We start from the raw sequence: 17,841 nt of genomic DNA on the forward strand, positions 1-17,841 counted from the left end.
CTTAAGATGGGTTTAAGGTGAAACCAATTATTCTGATTTGCATTTTTCTTTTTACTAATAATTTGGAGTAAATTTTAAAATGATTTATTAAGAGTTTGTGATTATTCTTTTGAGGACTCTTCATCATTTAGTCACCTTTAAGTGGAGGATTCTTAGTTTTATATGTTTGTGTTAGTTTCCTATATACTTTGTATATCATTCTTATTGGAAATATTTAATGTAGAAATTTCATCCCATTTGATGTTTTTCCTGCTTTTCTGAGCTTCAATGATTTCACTTATACCATTAGTTTTTCACTTGTATGCATTTGAGTTTAGAATTTTAGGATTAAAAATCTAGACATCAAAGGAATGACTAAGACCATCTAGTTACAAGTCTTTCATTTACAACTGAGGAAACAGTGAACTCAGAAGATTGACTTGTCCAAACTTACATATTTAGTGTCATAGGTGGGTTTGAAACCAAACCCTTTGCAGTCAGAACTAGAATGTTGTATATTTTTTAGTTGCTTATATCCCTTGTTTGTTTTAGAATCCAGTCTCTCTTGCTATATTTGAAGCAGGCGCCTGATTTCATTATCTTGCAAAGCTTTCATAGTATGACCTTTTGTATTTAAGTGGTATATATGTCCTAAGTTTGCTATGGCTTATGGCACAATATCTTAGTATAAACCTAATTTCTGTCAAAACACATTTCAGTTTTCCCAGAAGTATTTTTAATCAAATGAATATTTCTTCCTCAAGTAATTTATCTTCCCTGATTTATCAAACACTGGTGTTAAATTTTATTGTTTCCAATTTTCCTTTGTTTAATCTGTTCCATTGATCTATTTTTCTATGTTTTAACCAATTAATAAATATTTCTGATAGTTGCTGCTAATAGAACTCGAGATCAAGAAATTCTATTTTCCTTTCCCCCTCATTATTTTCCTTGAAAATATCTAGCTCAATAAAGCATTCCCTTTGGTAGAAGTATTTTGATTATTACAAAACTAAATCTGCAAATTAATTTAGGTAGCATCAGAATATTTATTACATTGACATGCCCTAATCATGAACAATGTATATCACTCCAATTATTTAAGTTAATCTTTTAATAGGCCCTTAGGAAGACTTCTCAGAGAAGGATAAAGTCTTCCTCATTTTTTTTCAAAAAACTATCAAGGAACTACATTTTTAGTCATGTACACAGGCCATAAGACCTTAGCAAGTAGATTGATTCTTCAAAGATTTACTTTTCCTAGACATTGTGACTATGTGCATTATTATTTCATTGTCATTGATCCTTACAGGGCAGGGCAACTAGACCTCACTGCATGAGTTAATATTCAGAAGAGAGGGGGCAGCTAGGTATCTCAGCAGATTGAGAATCAGGCCTAGAGACAGGAGGTCCTAGGTTCAAATCCGGCCTCAGATACTTCCCAGCTGTGTGACCCTGGGCAAGTCACTTGACCCCTGTTGCCTACCCTTACCACTCTTCCACCTATGAGCCAATTCACAGAAGTTAAGGGTTAAAAAATATATATTCAGAAGAGAATGGTGGCATTTAACATTCTGACTCTCTGGTTTCTTGGTGAGGTTTGTTGTTTAAATACAGAACAGAGAATTCCTTCCTTAGAGTCTTTGTTTTACACCCTGGCCATCACTAGGAGATACGACCTAAGAGAGAAATTCATGCTTCTAGAACAGACTGGATAAAATGGCCTACCAGTTCTGAAATATTGGAATTCTTTGTTCGGTAGGAGTTCTGTTTAAATCAAATGGAGTTAGAACTGATTAATTTAGTAGGGCTACAAGTCATTCACTTCATTTTTATTCAATAGTAATTTATTAAATGTCTACTAAATGCAAAGGGCTATTTTCAGTGGCTGGGGATGCAAAGAAAAAAACATTATAGTCCATATACCTCTGGAATTTATAATCTATAAATATAAATGGTATGCTAAAAAGAAGCAAGACTAATATTAAGGGAGAAGTAATTATATTGTAAAGAAGGAATGGACACCTATAAACCTAAAAGCTTGACTATATTCAATAAAGATAGAGAGAAATGGAAGCAATATTGATTGTTCATTACAGTCCTGTCCAACTCCTCAGGACCCCATGCTTTATTTATTTTTTTGTTTTTGTTTTTATTTTTTTTTGTCAGAGATACTGGAGTAGTCTGTCATTTCTTTCTCCAACTCATTTTTAAAATGAGGAAACTGAGGCAAACAGAATTAAGTGACTTGCCCAGCTAATAAATGCCTGAGGCTAGAATTGAACTCAGGTCTTCCTGACTCCAGGCTCTGTACTCTATCCACTGTGTCACCTAGCTGCCCAGAAATATTACTCTGGGAATATAATTCATCTATAGTTGTGTGACTACATTGTGATTGTCTCTGAAATACAACCATAGCATGTGCTGAGTTCATTTGGAGGTGAAGAGCTGACTTGTTAAAGTTAATGCCCAGGTTGGGATCAAACAGCTCTTCTTGATCACCTCTTTTGGGAAGTGAACATGGTGTTTCTTTACTTTTCACAAATCTCAATCCATCTTCTACCAGCCACTTCATAAAGCTGGGGAATAGCTTTTAAAGGAGAAAAATATCAGAGAAAGAACAGTGTAGCAGGTCAGTGGCAGCCATGAATTTGATGAAAGGTTTTTTTGGAAATCATTAAAGAGCAATGAGTCTGCATTTCAGCTCCAGATACTTATTCTCAAAGCTGGTGCCTCTAGATGATTTGAGGATATTTTCTTTTCTTGGTTAATATTTCAAGCAGTGTCATTTACCTGATAGTAAGCCTTGGTGGGACAGCTACAGAAAGTTCCTGGTGACCTTTAGGGAGAGTATATGTGAAGGAAAGAGGTCATGACCAAAGAGGAGGGGGGAAAGGACCCATGATTAAAAGACCCAATAAATGTATATAATCCAGTGGAATTGCTTGTCAGCTCCGCGAGGGGGATGGGAAGAGGGGAGGGAGAGAACATGAATAATGTAACCATGGAAAAACATTCAAAACTAATTAATTAATTAATTTTTAAAAAAGACCCAGATTCGTCCTGGCACTGGCTACGTCTTTTTCCTTGAGTGCCTTCCATACAGCAAGGGCCCATTTAACACTCAGAGACACCCTTCACTGGACTTATTCTTCCAAACAGTCAGCTTCAGTGTGTTTCATAGTCCAGGTCACACATGGCAGGCGGATTCCATATGCATCATGATGGAAGTTGTGTATGTGTGTATGTTTGTGTCTAAAATAACTTTTCCCAAGCAGTTCTAGGGCTTATTGGGTTTGTCACTGTGTGGGAGCCAAGGGAACCTTCACTTCACTGCCACTCCTCAACAAATCCAGGGGCAATGATTATGTGTTTTGGGTTTGGGATTTGGCATAGCGAAAAGATTATTTCTGTGCTCAAGCATTAATGTAAGTTCCCAGAACAGACAGAACACAGCCCTCATCTTGTCCTTTGGCAGAGGTTAACCTCCTTAGAGGCCAGGGTGGTAACATTTATGCTTTGGGTGTGTTGGGGATTCTGTCTGTTTATAATTGAGTCAGGCTGCTCTTCTTTTATGATATTTTTCTTGGTCCTTCAAAAGCAAGTTAAATCAACAAGTCTTTATTAAGCACCTGTTGTAGGCCTAGGCCTGTGCCCAGCCTAGGGGAGTATATAGGGAAAAAATGTCACATTCTCCAGCCTCGGGGAGCTGACTATAATAAAGTTGATGAAATAAGATATATACATGAAACAAGTGGGGGGGGGACCCTCAATATAGCATATAATAGGCTATTATATGTTGGGAAATTTTTCTGTACCTTAAGTGCTCGGAGAAAGGAGAGATAAATGTAGTTTAGTTGTCAGGTCAGATTTTGTGGAAGATATGGAATTATCTGGAAAATAGGTGATATAGTCGTGGAGACTTGATACCCAATATGAAATTTTCTTTCCATTAAATTTTCCCTTGCATCATAGATCTGGCACTGTAAATACAAATACAAGCAAGAAGAAAGACAGTCCTTGTCCTGGAGAATGTCCTTTACATTCTAAGGAAGAAGATAGCATGTAAAAGGAAGTTGAAAAGCAGAGAATAGGAAGAGGGGAGAGAAAGAAGTCCAAAGAGTCAGAAGGAATGAAGGATCAGGTGAAACTAGATGTCCTCGGAGGTCCCTTCTAACCCTAGATCTATGTATGACCCTATTGGAAAGATGATTGATGTTTGATCTCTAACACACCAAATAGCGAGCTTTGTGAACAGGCTAGGTAAGAAATGAAGGAAAGGTAGCTTCCTGATTAGATTTTTTAAAAGATCAACTGTTCATCTTATCCTCTGAGCTTTAATGCAAGTATCTGAGTATCTAAAAATGGGATGGCAGAATGATTCTAAGCTTGGAGAACTTTCTAAATAGCAGGTTTAGAGGCATAGCTGCTATCCCTGTAAGACTGTCCCCAAATCTTTGATGGTCATCTTTTTTTTAAAGTTTATTTATTTAATTAATTTAGAATATTTTTCCATGATTACATGATTCATGTTCTTTCCCTCCCCTCCTCCCACTTCCCTCCCATAGCCAATGAGCAATCCCACTGAGTTTTACATGTGTCATTGATTAAGACCTATTTCCATATTATTAATAATTGTACCAAGGTGATTGCTTAGAGTCTACATCCCCATTGACCCATGTAATCAAGCCATTGTTTTTCTTCTGTGTTTCTGCTCCCACAGTTCTTTCTCTGGTTGTGGATAGCGTTCTGTCTCATAAGTCCCTCAGAAATGTTTTGGATCATTGCATTGCTGCTAGTAGAGAAGTCCATTACATTTGATTGTTCCACAGTGTATCAGTCTCTGTGTACAATGTTCTCCTGGTTCTGCTCCTTTTGCTCTTCATCAATTCCTGGAGGTCATTCCAATTCACTTGGAATTCCTCCAGTTCATTATTCCTTTTAGTTCAATAGTATCCCATCAGATGGCCATCATTGTTTTTATTTTTTTATTTTTAAACCCTTAACTTCTGTGTATTGACTTATAGGTGGAAGAGTGGTAAGGTAGGCAATGGGGGTCAAGTGACTTGCCCAGGGTCACACAGCTGGGAAGTGTCTGAGGTCGGATTCGAACCTAGGACCTCCAGTCTCTAGGCCTGGCTCTCAATCCACTGAGCTACCCAGCTGCCCCATTTTTTTTTTTGGCCATCATTTTTTAAAGATAGAATCAACTATGTCTTGAGCCAATATCTCTTTATTCAATGAGTAAAAACTCCATATATGAAAATGGATTCACTGAGAGAAAGTTTATGACTAGCTATGAGTCTTTGGCTATATCAAAACCCTATCTTTCTATTTGTTAATTGGCTAAAACAAAAGCAACCCTGCTTGTCACAGGAGGAAAGCCACAAATAAACACATATGATATGTATTTATTTTTCAATATCAGAGATTGATACCTCTTGACTGATGGTGTAGGTCTAGAAAAAGATTACAGTTTTTAATTAGCCAATTAGAAGCATTGGTATATATGTCCATTCCAATTCCTGATATTCTTTTTTTACTATTATACCCAAAGAGGCAGAATCAATCCATATTTGGAGTGTCAACTTCCAGCCCCAGTCTTACCTTCAAATACTATATTGAAAACTCAGTGTTTCTTTTAAAAACACGTTAGTCCATCTGAATTGGACATCAGAGAAGGAAGTAAGTCACCCATAAAATAGGCTATGAAATGGAAAATATAAGGCAGCTGTTTGCTGCTACTTTCTTCTTTCCTCCCTGTCTTCCTTCTTTCTTGTTCCCTATTTCCCTCTTTTTGTTTCGTTTCTTTTTGTTTCCTTCTTTCCTTCCTTCCTCCCTTCTTCTATCTTCCTCTGTCTTTCTTTCTCCAGAAACACAATCTTTTAGAGAGAAGTGACCACTAAAATTAACAGCATCCAGGAGGCTCCTGGGGAAAGAAATTAAAAGAAGGAAACAACAACAAAAAGCTTCCAACAACAAATGATATAAAATGAAATTAGTATTTTGAAAAAAAAAGTTTCCATTTCAGATTACCACCTACTGTCTTCTCCTAGGTGAGTAGTTAGCCTAGAAGAACCAGTGAGAGGAGAACAAGCGAATGTATAAGAGAGGTGACATACCTTCAAATTGCTCTTTTCTTCAACCACCTGAAATGGTGACTTCCTCAACTGTATGCCCCAAATCAAGCATCTTCAATAAATTTGGATAGAGTTATCTCTTCGAAGGTTCTAACTGACAGCTCAATTCATACTCCTACTTGTTTTTTCTACAGGAAAAGAAAAACCAAAAAGACTGAATAAGGCTTAGTGGTAAAAGGCAAATTCTTAGAATTTGCTTAGGGTTTTAAAGGTTGCTTAGTTTTTTAAAAAAACTTGGGGTTTTAAAGCCAGCTCTGGAGGAGAACTTCCAGAGAAATACATGTGCCTGACTTGAATGGAGCCAGTGCAGCTGACGTGTCTGCTGGGAACTTGGAAGAAATAAATAGGGGCATCTAGAGTTCTGTCTTGGCAGGTCCTCCTGGATGGAGATAGAATGGATAGGGAAATTGGGGGCACTTAGGCGAAAACAGAGGCAACTCCATAATAAAAATATTTGCCTGCATTCATCCTGACTTGAAATTTCTTTCCTTCTGTAGAGTAATACTTCCTCCCCAAAAGACCTTTGAAAAATTTGGTTACAAAATGCAAAATGAGTCATTTATTCTAGGCAAAATTTAGGAGTACTGTTATGATGACACCTGTATAAGATATTGTTAACTCCCATCGCTATTTTCTCATATTGAGTGAGGAAGATTCTTTGCTTCTAATCTCAGGTGCATACCTGTGGAAGACTTAGATTCCTTTAAGCAGTATCAAAGTGATGATAACCGTGTACAGCTGCAAACTGTCTTTTCCTTGTTGTTATTCACCCAGCTGTTTAGAAAAGGAGAGAGTATTTCTAATCAGCCATATGGTGTGGAGTTTTATTTGCCATGGTAAGTTAAAATGTACATTATTGGTCAGCATCTTGAATGCAAATTTTGACATAGCTTTCCAGGAGTACCTGATGAAAAGAACAACAGAGAATCAGATCTATTTAATTACATTACTTTGTCGGCTTGTAACATTGCTAGCCATAAATACTTGCTGGTATCACACTGCTACGCCTGCCAGTAGATACTGCTGCACGACTTTGGTAGCTGAAAAAAGATTATGTAAACATGGTGTATGATCTAGAAATTGAGTAATGAAGTTTAGTACTTGTTGCAAAAAAATTAATAAGTGTCAGGTTTATCTGTGATAGAAGATTCCTTCCGTGTTGGAAACCCATGATTCTGCTGTAGTCAGGCATGTACCGGTGCCAGCTCAAACCATCTCAACAGAATCGATTGTTAAATTTTCAGTGTGAGCATATGCACTTTGGGACTTGGCAAATGCTCCAAATCATGGTTTGATTTATTTTTTGTTGTTGGTTGTTTAGACTTAAGAAACTGAAAGAAATAAATGTTAATAGAGATTAAACTTAAGAGTATATCCTGCATACATATTTTTTTTCTGAAGAGCTGGTTGTTAAACATTTACCAGACTATAGTGACATAATATAGAAATGTGATATGGGACACATTTATCTTTTAGGAAGACTCATCCTTTAGCTATGTAACCCAATGAGCACATTTAAGTTGATGTTTCCTATTTGACAAATGTACAGTTGTCCCATTGCACCCACCCCTGACTGCACATTCATTCTCCATATTTTATCCTTCCTTCATGGCCTAGATAAAATTCCATTTTCTTCAGGAAGCTCCCCCTAATGACCCCAGTGCAGTGTGATTTCACTCTCCTCTGAGCCCCCAATGATCTGTACCTCTTGCATTGGCACATTTTATATAGTGTCCTCAATTTTTCTTCTCCTGCTTAATGAAAATATTATCTCCTTGGAGTCAGGGATTAGGTTTTCTGTGCTTATTTAATATACTGTATTGCGTGGTCTCATAGAGACCTGGGTATTAATAGTAAATATTTGTTGAATGAAACATCTTGTTAAAAAAATGAATGAATGATAAACCCAAGGATAGTCTTTCTCATTCTGAATTAAAGCATTGTACATCCTCAGCATGTTTTGTTGGGGCATTATCTCAGATCTAATACTTCCAAATGCTCAATGGAACTATTAAATTATATTTTTACTATTGGGAATAGAGAGTAATGTTTTCCCTGACCTGATGGAATTCTTTGCTAGGGATTGGGAGTATGGCATAAGATCCTTCTTGCTTTGTGAGTGTCAAGAGGCCCTATATACAGGATGCATAGACTGATTTTGATAAGCTGAAGAGTACCAATAACCAAGAAGAGAAGAGCTGTTATCTGTTGGAATGGGCTCCTTTTCTAAATTTCTACAGATGGTTAATCTTTAAACACAGATTAGGGGATTTGAGTCCCTAGATCCATGAGTTGCTTAGCTCAAAAATTTTTTTTCTTGTTAATTTCTGGCTAGAGTTAAGGGTTCCTGCTGGGAAATGTTGGGAGATAAGCCTGGAAAGGTAAGTTGGGGCCATATTGCAGAGGGAGCCCCGAATGCCAGACACAGGAATTTGGACTTTATCCTAATGGAGAGTTACTGAAAATGTGTAACCTTGAACCAATTCCTTAACTTCTCAGGGCCTCAGTTTCTTCATCTGTAAATTGAGGGGGTTGGATTATATGATCTTTAAGGTTCAGGCTTTAAACCCTGTGGACTGCTATGACAGTTTTTAAAATAGGAAGATTTGCCTGCTAGTTGTATTCAGAAAGAATTCTAATGAGTGGACCATTGTTACTCAGATTGCCTCCCTTCCCCATAATTGTCCTATATTCATTCATTCATCCACTGTGCTTTTATCTTCAGTACTTCAAAGAAGCAGTGATCTTGCCCATGTGGGTACCCATCCAACTATACATCTAGCATACTGACTCTACCTTCTTATTCTTGTACCTCCTTATCTTTAAAAGAAAACATTTATCTTACATGATAATAACAATCAGAGCTCATATACAATATGTAGAATTGACAAAGTACTCACAAGTATCTATTTCCTGGTTTGGTCCACAAAACAGCACTCAGAAGGTCAATAGCACAAGCACCCTTGCCTCCATTTTACCTAGAAGGAGACTGAAGCTCAGAGAGAGGTTTAGTGGATTTCTTATAGCTTGCAAGTTGGTCAGGGAGCTTTTAACCCCATCTTTCTGACTCCAGGGCTAGTACACTGCCTGAATTGTGCTTTGCTTCTAGATTCTAGATCATCTTCCTTCCAGATTCTCCTGGAAGAATAATTCATTCTCTTCAGTATCTGTGTTGCTTACAAAAAATAGATACAACCATAACTTAAAAAAAAGAAAAAAAAAACACACCAAAAAACCTTAAAACACCACCCCCTAGAGAAGACCTTTCCTCATTCCCTACAATTCTTAGCATTTCTCCCTTTGACATTCCTTTGTATATATTTTCTATTTATTTGTTTATGTTCTTATTGTTTACCATGAGGAGAATATAAGCTCCTTGAGGGCAAGAACTTTTTTTATCCTTGGCACCTAGCATAGTCCCTGCTATGGGACTAATAAGTACCTGTTGAGGAAGCATGATACAATGGAAAGACTGATGAATTTAAGTCAGGGGATCTAGGTTTTAATCTTGACTGTGCTTTTAATATTTGCATGGTTTAATTTTTCTAAGGCTCAATTTCTTTATATATAAAATGAGGGAGTTGGAATAGATGACCTCTAAGATCCCTTCTTGAAAGCAGCTATGGTAGCTCAGTGAATAGAGTACTGGGACTAGAGGCAGCAAGATCTGTGTTCAAATCTAGCCTGAGATACTTACTATGTGACCCTGGGTAAGTCATTTGACCTCTTTTTTTGCTATAATCCACCAGAGAAGGAAATGGCAAACTACTCCAGCATCTCTACCAAGTAAACCCCAAGGACAGGATAGTCCATGGGGTCTTGAAGAGTCAGACCTGACTAAATGACTGAAGACCAATAACAATAAGGTCCCTTCTAGCTCTAAAACTTCAGGAATTCTTAATCTGGGGTCTATGAACAATTAAAAAAAGATAACTATAGATTTATTTAATTAGATTTCTTTATGATTCTATGTATTTTATTTTACACATCTAAAAACATTCTGAGAAGGGGTCCATAGCCTTCACCATACTACTAAAGGGTTAAAAAATGTTAAGACCTTTAAATCTACTATCCTTGGGTTCTTATGAACTGAATTAAATTGAACTGAGTTGAATTGAATTGAATTGAATTTTTCAAGGAGAGACAGATTGCCAATATTCCAGTTCCTATTGAATCTAGGGCCCTGCATAGAAGATTAGTCATCAGGGGGTCAAGCCATGGTTATATTGCTAATGAAAGCTATCTTGCAATGTCCTGAAAGTAATGTATTCAAGTAGTTAGGATTTTCTCTAACTGCTAACATTGATTACTATTAATTAAAGTTGATATTTACAATCAGAGAATATGAGAGCAGATCATTTTTATTAATCACCATCCTGGATTCATCATTACTTATCATTATCAAAACATTTTAGTAGAATGGACTATAGCAGCTCTCCCAAAATGGGCATGGTAGAGGTGGGGCACTTATTATCCTCTGCTGCCAAGAAGAGACCATCCAAAGGTTTAAAATCTACAGAGCAAAAACTCACAGAAAGGCATGCTCTCAAATATTCCAGAAGATGGGTAAGAAGGAGAGACTTTCCCTTGAGGGAAAAGAATTTAAGAGACTGTAAAAATCAAAGTAATGGTTGCAAACTTCAGAAATAGGGAAAAAAATGGTCATAGCAACAGATACATTGCTTCCTGTCATCTGTAATATAAGAAAATTTTCAGCAGATCCCAAAACATCACTCTTATTATTTTTTTTTGTGGGGGGGTACGTATCATGGCATACCGCAAAGAGCATCATACTAGGAAACCAGAGACTTGGGCATCAATCTCTCTGAGCCTTGATCTCCTCTTCTGTAAATTGGGAATAATCATAATTGTCCCACTGCCAGCACTTTTCACAGAGCTTTTGATAATCAAATGAGAAAATGACTAAGAAGTGCTTTGTTAAGTATAATTTGACATAGAAATATATTGCTTTTAATGAAGACAGACATTCGAACTTCAATAAAGAAAGATGTTCTAACATCCTAGTTCGTGTACTCTTTAAGGAAGAGTCAGATATTTCTTGTCACTTACACCCCTTGTCGGAAGCATTAGAAAAGCCACCTGGAGAGGAATGATCATAGATTTGGAGGTGGAAAAGATTAAGGGCCGTCTATTTCAACAGCTTCACTTTACAGATGAGGAAACTGAGGCCAAAAGAGTTAAATGACTTGTTTAAGGTAGCACAGGGCAAAATCAAGACTTGAACCTAAGCCCTCTAGTTCCAAATCCAACACCCTTTTCACGGTCTCACCCTGGGGTCTTCTTGTCATTTATCGTTACATTTTTCCTGGCTCTGAATACCCAAAGAAGGAAAAAAAAGAGTGTCTACAGTAGAAAGGATGCAAAGTTGAGAGTCCAAGGACCATAATTTGATTCCTGGTTCCACTTCTTCCATTAGATTATTCTTGGACAAGTCACAACCCCCATAGACCTCAATTTCCTCATCTATAAAGTGAGGGAATTCACCTCTGAGGTTCTTTCCAACACTAGTTCTGAGATTTTTATAATAGCCTTTAACTTCTCTAGGCTGGAGTAAGTTTCCTACTTTAAATTTATGATGCTTACAAGGAATCTGAGAGGCAACAGTGTGGAATATAATAATATCAAATAGAAATAGAAATAGTACATAAGGATCTCTGTGGCTACATATCAAATTAGTTTTAAAATGTAATATTATCAATTTTTTAATGTATTTTATTTATTTTGTTAAATATTTCCCAATTACATTTTTTAACCTTTAACTTCTGTGTATTGGCTCCTAGGTGGAAGAGTGGTAAGGGTGGGCAATGGGGGTCAAGTGACTTGCCCGGGGTCACACAGCTGAGAAATGTGTGAGGCCGGCTTTGAACCTAGGACCTCCTGTCTCTAGGCCTGACTCTCTCCCAATTACATTTTAATCTGCTTCAAGCCACACTCATGAATATTGTGGGCTGCTTGGGCTATGTTTTTGACACTTCTGGCACAGAGGATAGAGAGCAAGCTTTAAAGGAGTTAGGAAGAACAGGGTTCAAATTCTTACCTTTGACTGTGCTGCCTAGGTGTCCCTGGCCAAAGCCCTTAATATTCAGCTGTCTCAAGAAAGTCTTGAAGATCACAAGTTCCAAAATAGTTGTTAATGACCTACATTGGAAGAGGGAGTTTTTCTTTCCTTTATTTTTTTTTTAAACTCTCACCTTCTGTCTTAGAATTGATACTAATTATCTAAGTATCATTTCTGAGGCAGAAAAGTCATAAAGGCCAAGCAATTGAGATTAAGTGACTTGCCCAGGGTCACACAGCAAGGGGTTTCATCCACGTTGTTTTCCATACCAATGAAATTATTAGTCCAACTCTCTGTGGCATACCTTCTACCACAGTACCCTTCCCACCCACCCCCAAATAAAATAGAATAAAAAAAGAACAACCTCCCATTTTTATTCCTTCTGTGACCTAGATAAAATTACAGATCCTTTGTCTTCTACTCACCTCTTTTACCTGTAGCTCATAGAGACCTCTTCTATATATCCTCAGCCACAGCTGTAATTTCCCCTGCTTTCCTACAGGCATGGTTACAGTTCATAGTGGACTTTATTTAGTGTCTCTTTTATGAATGATCTGTCAATCAATAAACATTTATTAAGCTAAGCTTGTATTATGTGCCAGGCACTATGGCAGGCATTATGGCATGTCTTCTACAGGAGCCATTTTCTTGGCAGTGAAAGTTGGTTCTTTTAGATTCTAATTTCTAGATCCATCTTTGCCACCTCAAATGACAAAATTAGAACTTGGGGACACATAGGTCCCCCATTTTGAAATAGTAGAAATGGACATAATGAGCAATAATTTAACTGATCTGCTGATAGTGCATAAAGATCTGCTATCTAGAAGATATTACCAAGTTGTGATTATGTACTTCCTGGAGTCCAGGGAGAATCTGTTTCTCAGTAATAATAATGATATGAATGATAATGATACTTCTGATAGATGATACAGACCAAACTCTCCGGTGTGATGTGTGCTATGTTTTTAAGTTCCTTTGCCCTCCTGGCTGCCCTTCTCTAAACATACTGAATCTTGTCAATGTCCTTTCTAAAAGGCAGCACCCAGAATTGAACACAATATTCCAGGTGTGGTCTGATGAGGTAAGAGGACAAAAGGACTGCCATTCCTCCCCATTCCAGACACTATCAAGAACAACAACAATAATTGTAAATTATATAAACTTACATTATTATATTTTATAATAATGTCATATATAATTTATTCATGACATCACTTATACAATAACAATAGCATTTCTATACAGCTTACTGTGCTAAGCACTTAATGCATTTGATCCTCATAACATGGATCTCATTTGATCCTCATAACAACCCTAGGAAATAGGTGCTATTATTATCCCCATTTTACAAGTGAGGAGACTAAAGAAGACAGAGAGACTTGTCCAGCTAGTAAGTATTTGAAGATAGATTTGAACTCAAGTCTTCTTGCCCATTGTTCTATCTATTTTCCACCTCGTTGCCTAAGATTGACATAGAGTTCTGTCTATCAGGCCACACCATTCATTCATTTTGAATTTGTAGCTCTAGAAAATAGCTAGTTTTTATTTTCCTTTCTTAATCAGATATTATTCATTTTATTCTTTGTTCATACAAAGACTCTCAGGTGATGGCCACTGTACCTGCCTAAGCCCACTTTTCTATGGTCAGTGAATTTCTGATGTCACGAATTATAAGCTGAGAGCTAGAAAAGACCTAGGGAGACTTGGGGTATACACTGCTTTTCAACATATGGGGTAGGGATCAAGCACCTATAGGCCTTGGAAATGGCATGAAAGATAGCTTTAGCAAAGTAAAAATAGAATATTTTACAAATCGGTGTGTCACTCTTGCTCAGGGGCTATGTTATTCTCTGTATCATTCAATTTTGGCATATGTACTTGCAAAGTAATCACCATTCAAGTCTTCTTCACATAAATTTTTGTTTAGCCATACCGTCCTGTCTTGTTCTCATGGAATCTATTTCTAAAGCTATGTACAACAGTTTTCATTTATCCTATTCCTATTAAATTCATCCCAATATTCTAGTCGGTTAAGATCCCTTTGGACTCTAAGCAGGTAACTTTTCTAGATTCCCTCTCATGGTCAAAATCATTGAAATGAGAATAGAAAATGTTAAAATGAATTCAAACACTTTTATCCAAAGTAAAATGAACTCTACTGCACATAAAATTTTTTTAAATGCCAGTCTCAATGGATATGATAACTGTACTCTTGTTTCATTTGAATTGAACCTCCCTTTCTCAAAATGCTAAATATACAACCAGAAAGCAAGGATTTTGCGAATGTGTTTTATTTCAGTTTTGAAAATGGAGGGAGAGGAGAATAGGTGAGGATGGGGATAGAATTGCCATTCTGGGATAGACTGATCTTTGTTCACTTGGGGGTATAAACTTCTTAAAATCATTGAGCTTTCTTCCTCCCCTCCTCCAAACACATACACCTAGAGTTGTGGCAGACTTAGTTTTGCCCACCTGTCAAATAAGATTTCCTCTGCTCTTCCCCATGGGGAAAATATCTGTGGTAGAATATAATAGCCTTAAATTCTAACTCATCTGTGGAATAGGAAGACTGTGAAATGTAATGGTGATCCAAGATAGTTGTCACAGGCTATTATAAATAATAGCCTGAGACCCTTAGTACCAGGAGCTGGTTTATGTTACCAAATAACCAGGTCAGGGATTAGATTCTTCTTTTCAAGAGGTAAGGCACTGTCTCCTTTCTATGAGGACAAAAAAATAATAAAAAACAAAACAAAAAATCAAAGACTCTAAAATTATGCAACTGAACCCGTGTAACCCACAATTTGCAATTTTTGAGAACAAAGATGGTAAATATGGGTAAACCTGGCTTTATGAATAAACCTGACTCCATGCCATTCAGATTTCAGCCTATCTCATGTTAGAGAAAAGAGGATAGATTAGTCTTTTTATTTTTAACCAATTCATCACTATAAAAGGGAGCTATGTTAGGAGACTATTGTTTGGGAAGGCTACTCTTTCTCTTTTCTTTTTTTTTCTATCCAATTTTTTAAAAAAAAAATTTGTTTTTTCATTCTGACTTTATCATGCCACAAAAAGAAAGTGTTCCCTCGTACAAATAAGACAGAAAAAAAGGGAATATATGTGAACCCATGAATTTCTATTACATAGAATTAACTCTTTTTTAAAAAAAGTTTAGAATAAATTTAACATATTACTTTCAAAACTATCCTGCTGATCCAGATTTTCTGCTATGATTTTAAAACAATGCTCAAATGACTCTCTTTTTTTGGTTTTTCCTTCTTTTTTCCTTCCTTCCTTTTTTCCTTCCTTCCTTCCTTCCTTCTTTCCTAGAACACTATTGCTAGCTTCCTAGCTAACTCTTGGCAATTTAAAAAAAAAAACTACACAAATCATTGTAGTAAATAAACATAAAACTTTACAAAATAAAACTCTATGTTTGCCATGTCCATAAATATGTCTTATTCTTCACAGAGATTCCATCATACCTTTATCTGGAGGTAAGAAGAATACCCTCTAGAATCATCTTTTTTTCTTCTTCTTCTTTTAAAAAAGGAAAATTTTGTTTCATTCATTCTTTCAGCCAGCCAGCATTTTTTAAATATGTATTTTTATGGTTGTTGTCAAGTATGCAGAAACAAAATCAAAATGATGTTTGTCCTAACAAGACTTAAATTCTACTATTCATCCTGATAAAGAACATTCTATATATCCCTATGGCCTGATATTTAGCCTAAACTTCCTGTTAAAGCAATATTCTTTATTCTTCTTTGTCAAGTCTATATGCCAGGTACTGTGCTAAGCACTGAGTATACACAAAAAGGTAATTGTGGTCCCTTCTCTCAAGGAACTCATAATCTAATGCAGAAGACAACACATAAATAGCTAGGTGAGGAAAGATGCATGCAAATTGTAATGTAAATTCAGTGTTTAGTATTAGGAGAGAAAGCACTAGCAACTAGAGGGACTGGGAAAAGTCTCCTGGAAAAAATGGGATTTGAGCTGAGGTCTATAGGAAGTCAGGGAAATTAAGAAGCAGAGCTGAGGAGGGAGAACATTCCAGGCATAGAGGAAAGATAGTCAGGGCAAAATGATTGAGAAAGGAGATGGAATATCATGTGCAAGGATCAGCAAGTAACCAGTATAGCTGGGTCAGAGAGCATATACAACATAGTAAAGTATAAGAAGACTGTAAGGGTAGGAAGAGACCAGGTCATAAAGAATATTAAATGCTGAATGAAAGGACTTCATATCTGATCCTGAAGGAAATTGAATGCCAATGGAATTTATTTAGTATGGGGTTTAATATGGTCAAACTTACATTTTTGGAAGATCATATGATTAGTAGCTATTTGGAGGATGGATGAAAGTAAGGAGAACTTGAGGTAGGAAGCCCAATGTGTCAATGTCTTTCTCAAGGAGTTTTATTAAGAAGAAGAGGTAAAGTGTAGGATAATAGCTACCAAGAATCATAGGCTCAAGTGATCTGTTTTGAAGGATGGGGGAGAAATGGGCACATTTGTAGTTTGTTTTTTTCTAACATTAGGGAGTTGTGTTTGTAAGCAGTGAGGGTAAAGTCATTAGAATCAAGGGTACATATAAAAGGAATAACATGGATAAGCAGATCACCTCTTCATATGTGACAAGAGTGAAAAAGGGGATAATGGGCTACAATGTCTGAGTGAGCTCTTAGAAATTGGTTTTGATTTTTTTCTCAGTGAAATATTTGTCAAAACACTCAACCAAGAAGATGAAGGGAGAGGAAGTGCTGTGAAAGGCTTGAGGAGAGACAAGATGGTTTAGATAACCCAATGTGGAAATTGAGATATCAATGTGACTAAATAGGAGTAGAATAATTGCCTTGCTGCAGTGAAGACCCAGCCCAGATCAGAAAACACAAGTTTGTAGAGCACCCAATAGACTTAGTTTTGTGATTTCCTTCACAATCTAGATCTAGAGCTAGAAGGGATCACAGAGACTATGAGGTCAAATCCCTAGTTTCCAAAAGAAGAAACCAAGACCCAGAAATACTGCCCAGGGTAACACAAGTAGTCAGCCAGTGAGAAGGTGTTTAAATCCAGATCCAAGCTTTTCTTGATTTAGTCAGTTATACTGTTCTGCCCTCTGCTTTTCTATTAGGCTGAAAATGTACAGCTTTCCCCCTGTTTGTTTATACATCATAGCCTCTAGATTTTTTACTCTGTGAAACTGTTCTGTGCCATACTCACATTTTTCTTGGAGGGCTATACCATCATTGGAATTTGAAGGGTAGCTTCTTTTTAGTTTCTTCAGTTAAGATTTTGTAGATGAGAGAAATGTCTCTTCACCAGAATTCAATTTGTGGGTGGATGAGTGGGTAGTAATGTAAATCTTTCCACTTTGTTGTAAAGATTAATTAATTTGTTTGTAAAGTGCTATGAGGTTTGTAAAGAGAAAGGTCAAACTATTGTTGGTTTTATTCAATTGTTCCAAATTAAAGTCATCTTCCAACTTTTTTTCTTTAAATTGTGCTACCTCATTAGCAAAAATCAAAGGGCAGATTAAAAAAAAGTTAGCTTTATGAAACAGAGTAAAGTGTTAGTGGAAATAAAATTGAGGGAGAAAGTAGAAAGGAAGGAATTTCTTGGCCCTTGATAATAAAAA

At 36.6% G+C, this 17,841-nt stretch overlaps 1 protein-coding gene and 1 pseudogene across 1 annotated transcript in view; one reads left to right on the forward strand and one right to left on the reverse strand.

Annotated features, from left to right (window-relative positions):
- Positions 1 to 17,841, forward strand: part of ZNF536 (zinc finger protein 536) — a 336,509-nt gene that overhangs the window by 24,624 nt on the left and 294,044 nt on the right. The gene's annotated exons all lie outside the window — the stretch shown is intronic.
- On the reverse strand, positions 13,989 to 14,087 carry LOC123238428 (annotated as a pseudogene).

This window comes from Gracilinanus agilis, chromosome 2 (assembly GCF_016433145.1).
Source record: "Gracilinanus agilis isolate LMUSP501 chromosome 2, AgileGrace, whole genome shotgun sequence".
Taxonomy (NCBI): Eukaryota; Metazoa; Chordata; class Mammalia; order Didelphimorphia; family Didelphidae; genus Gracilinanus; species Gracilinanus agilis.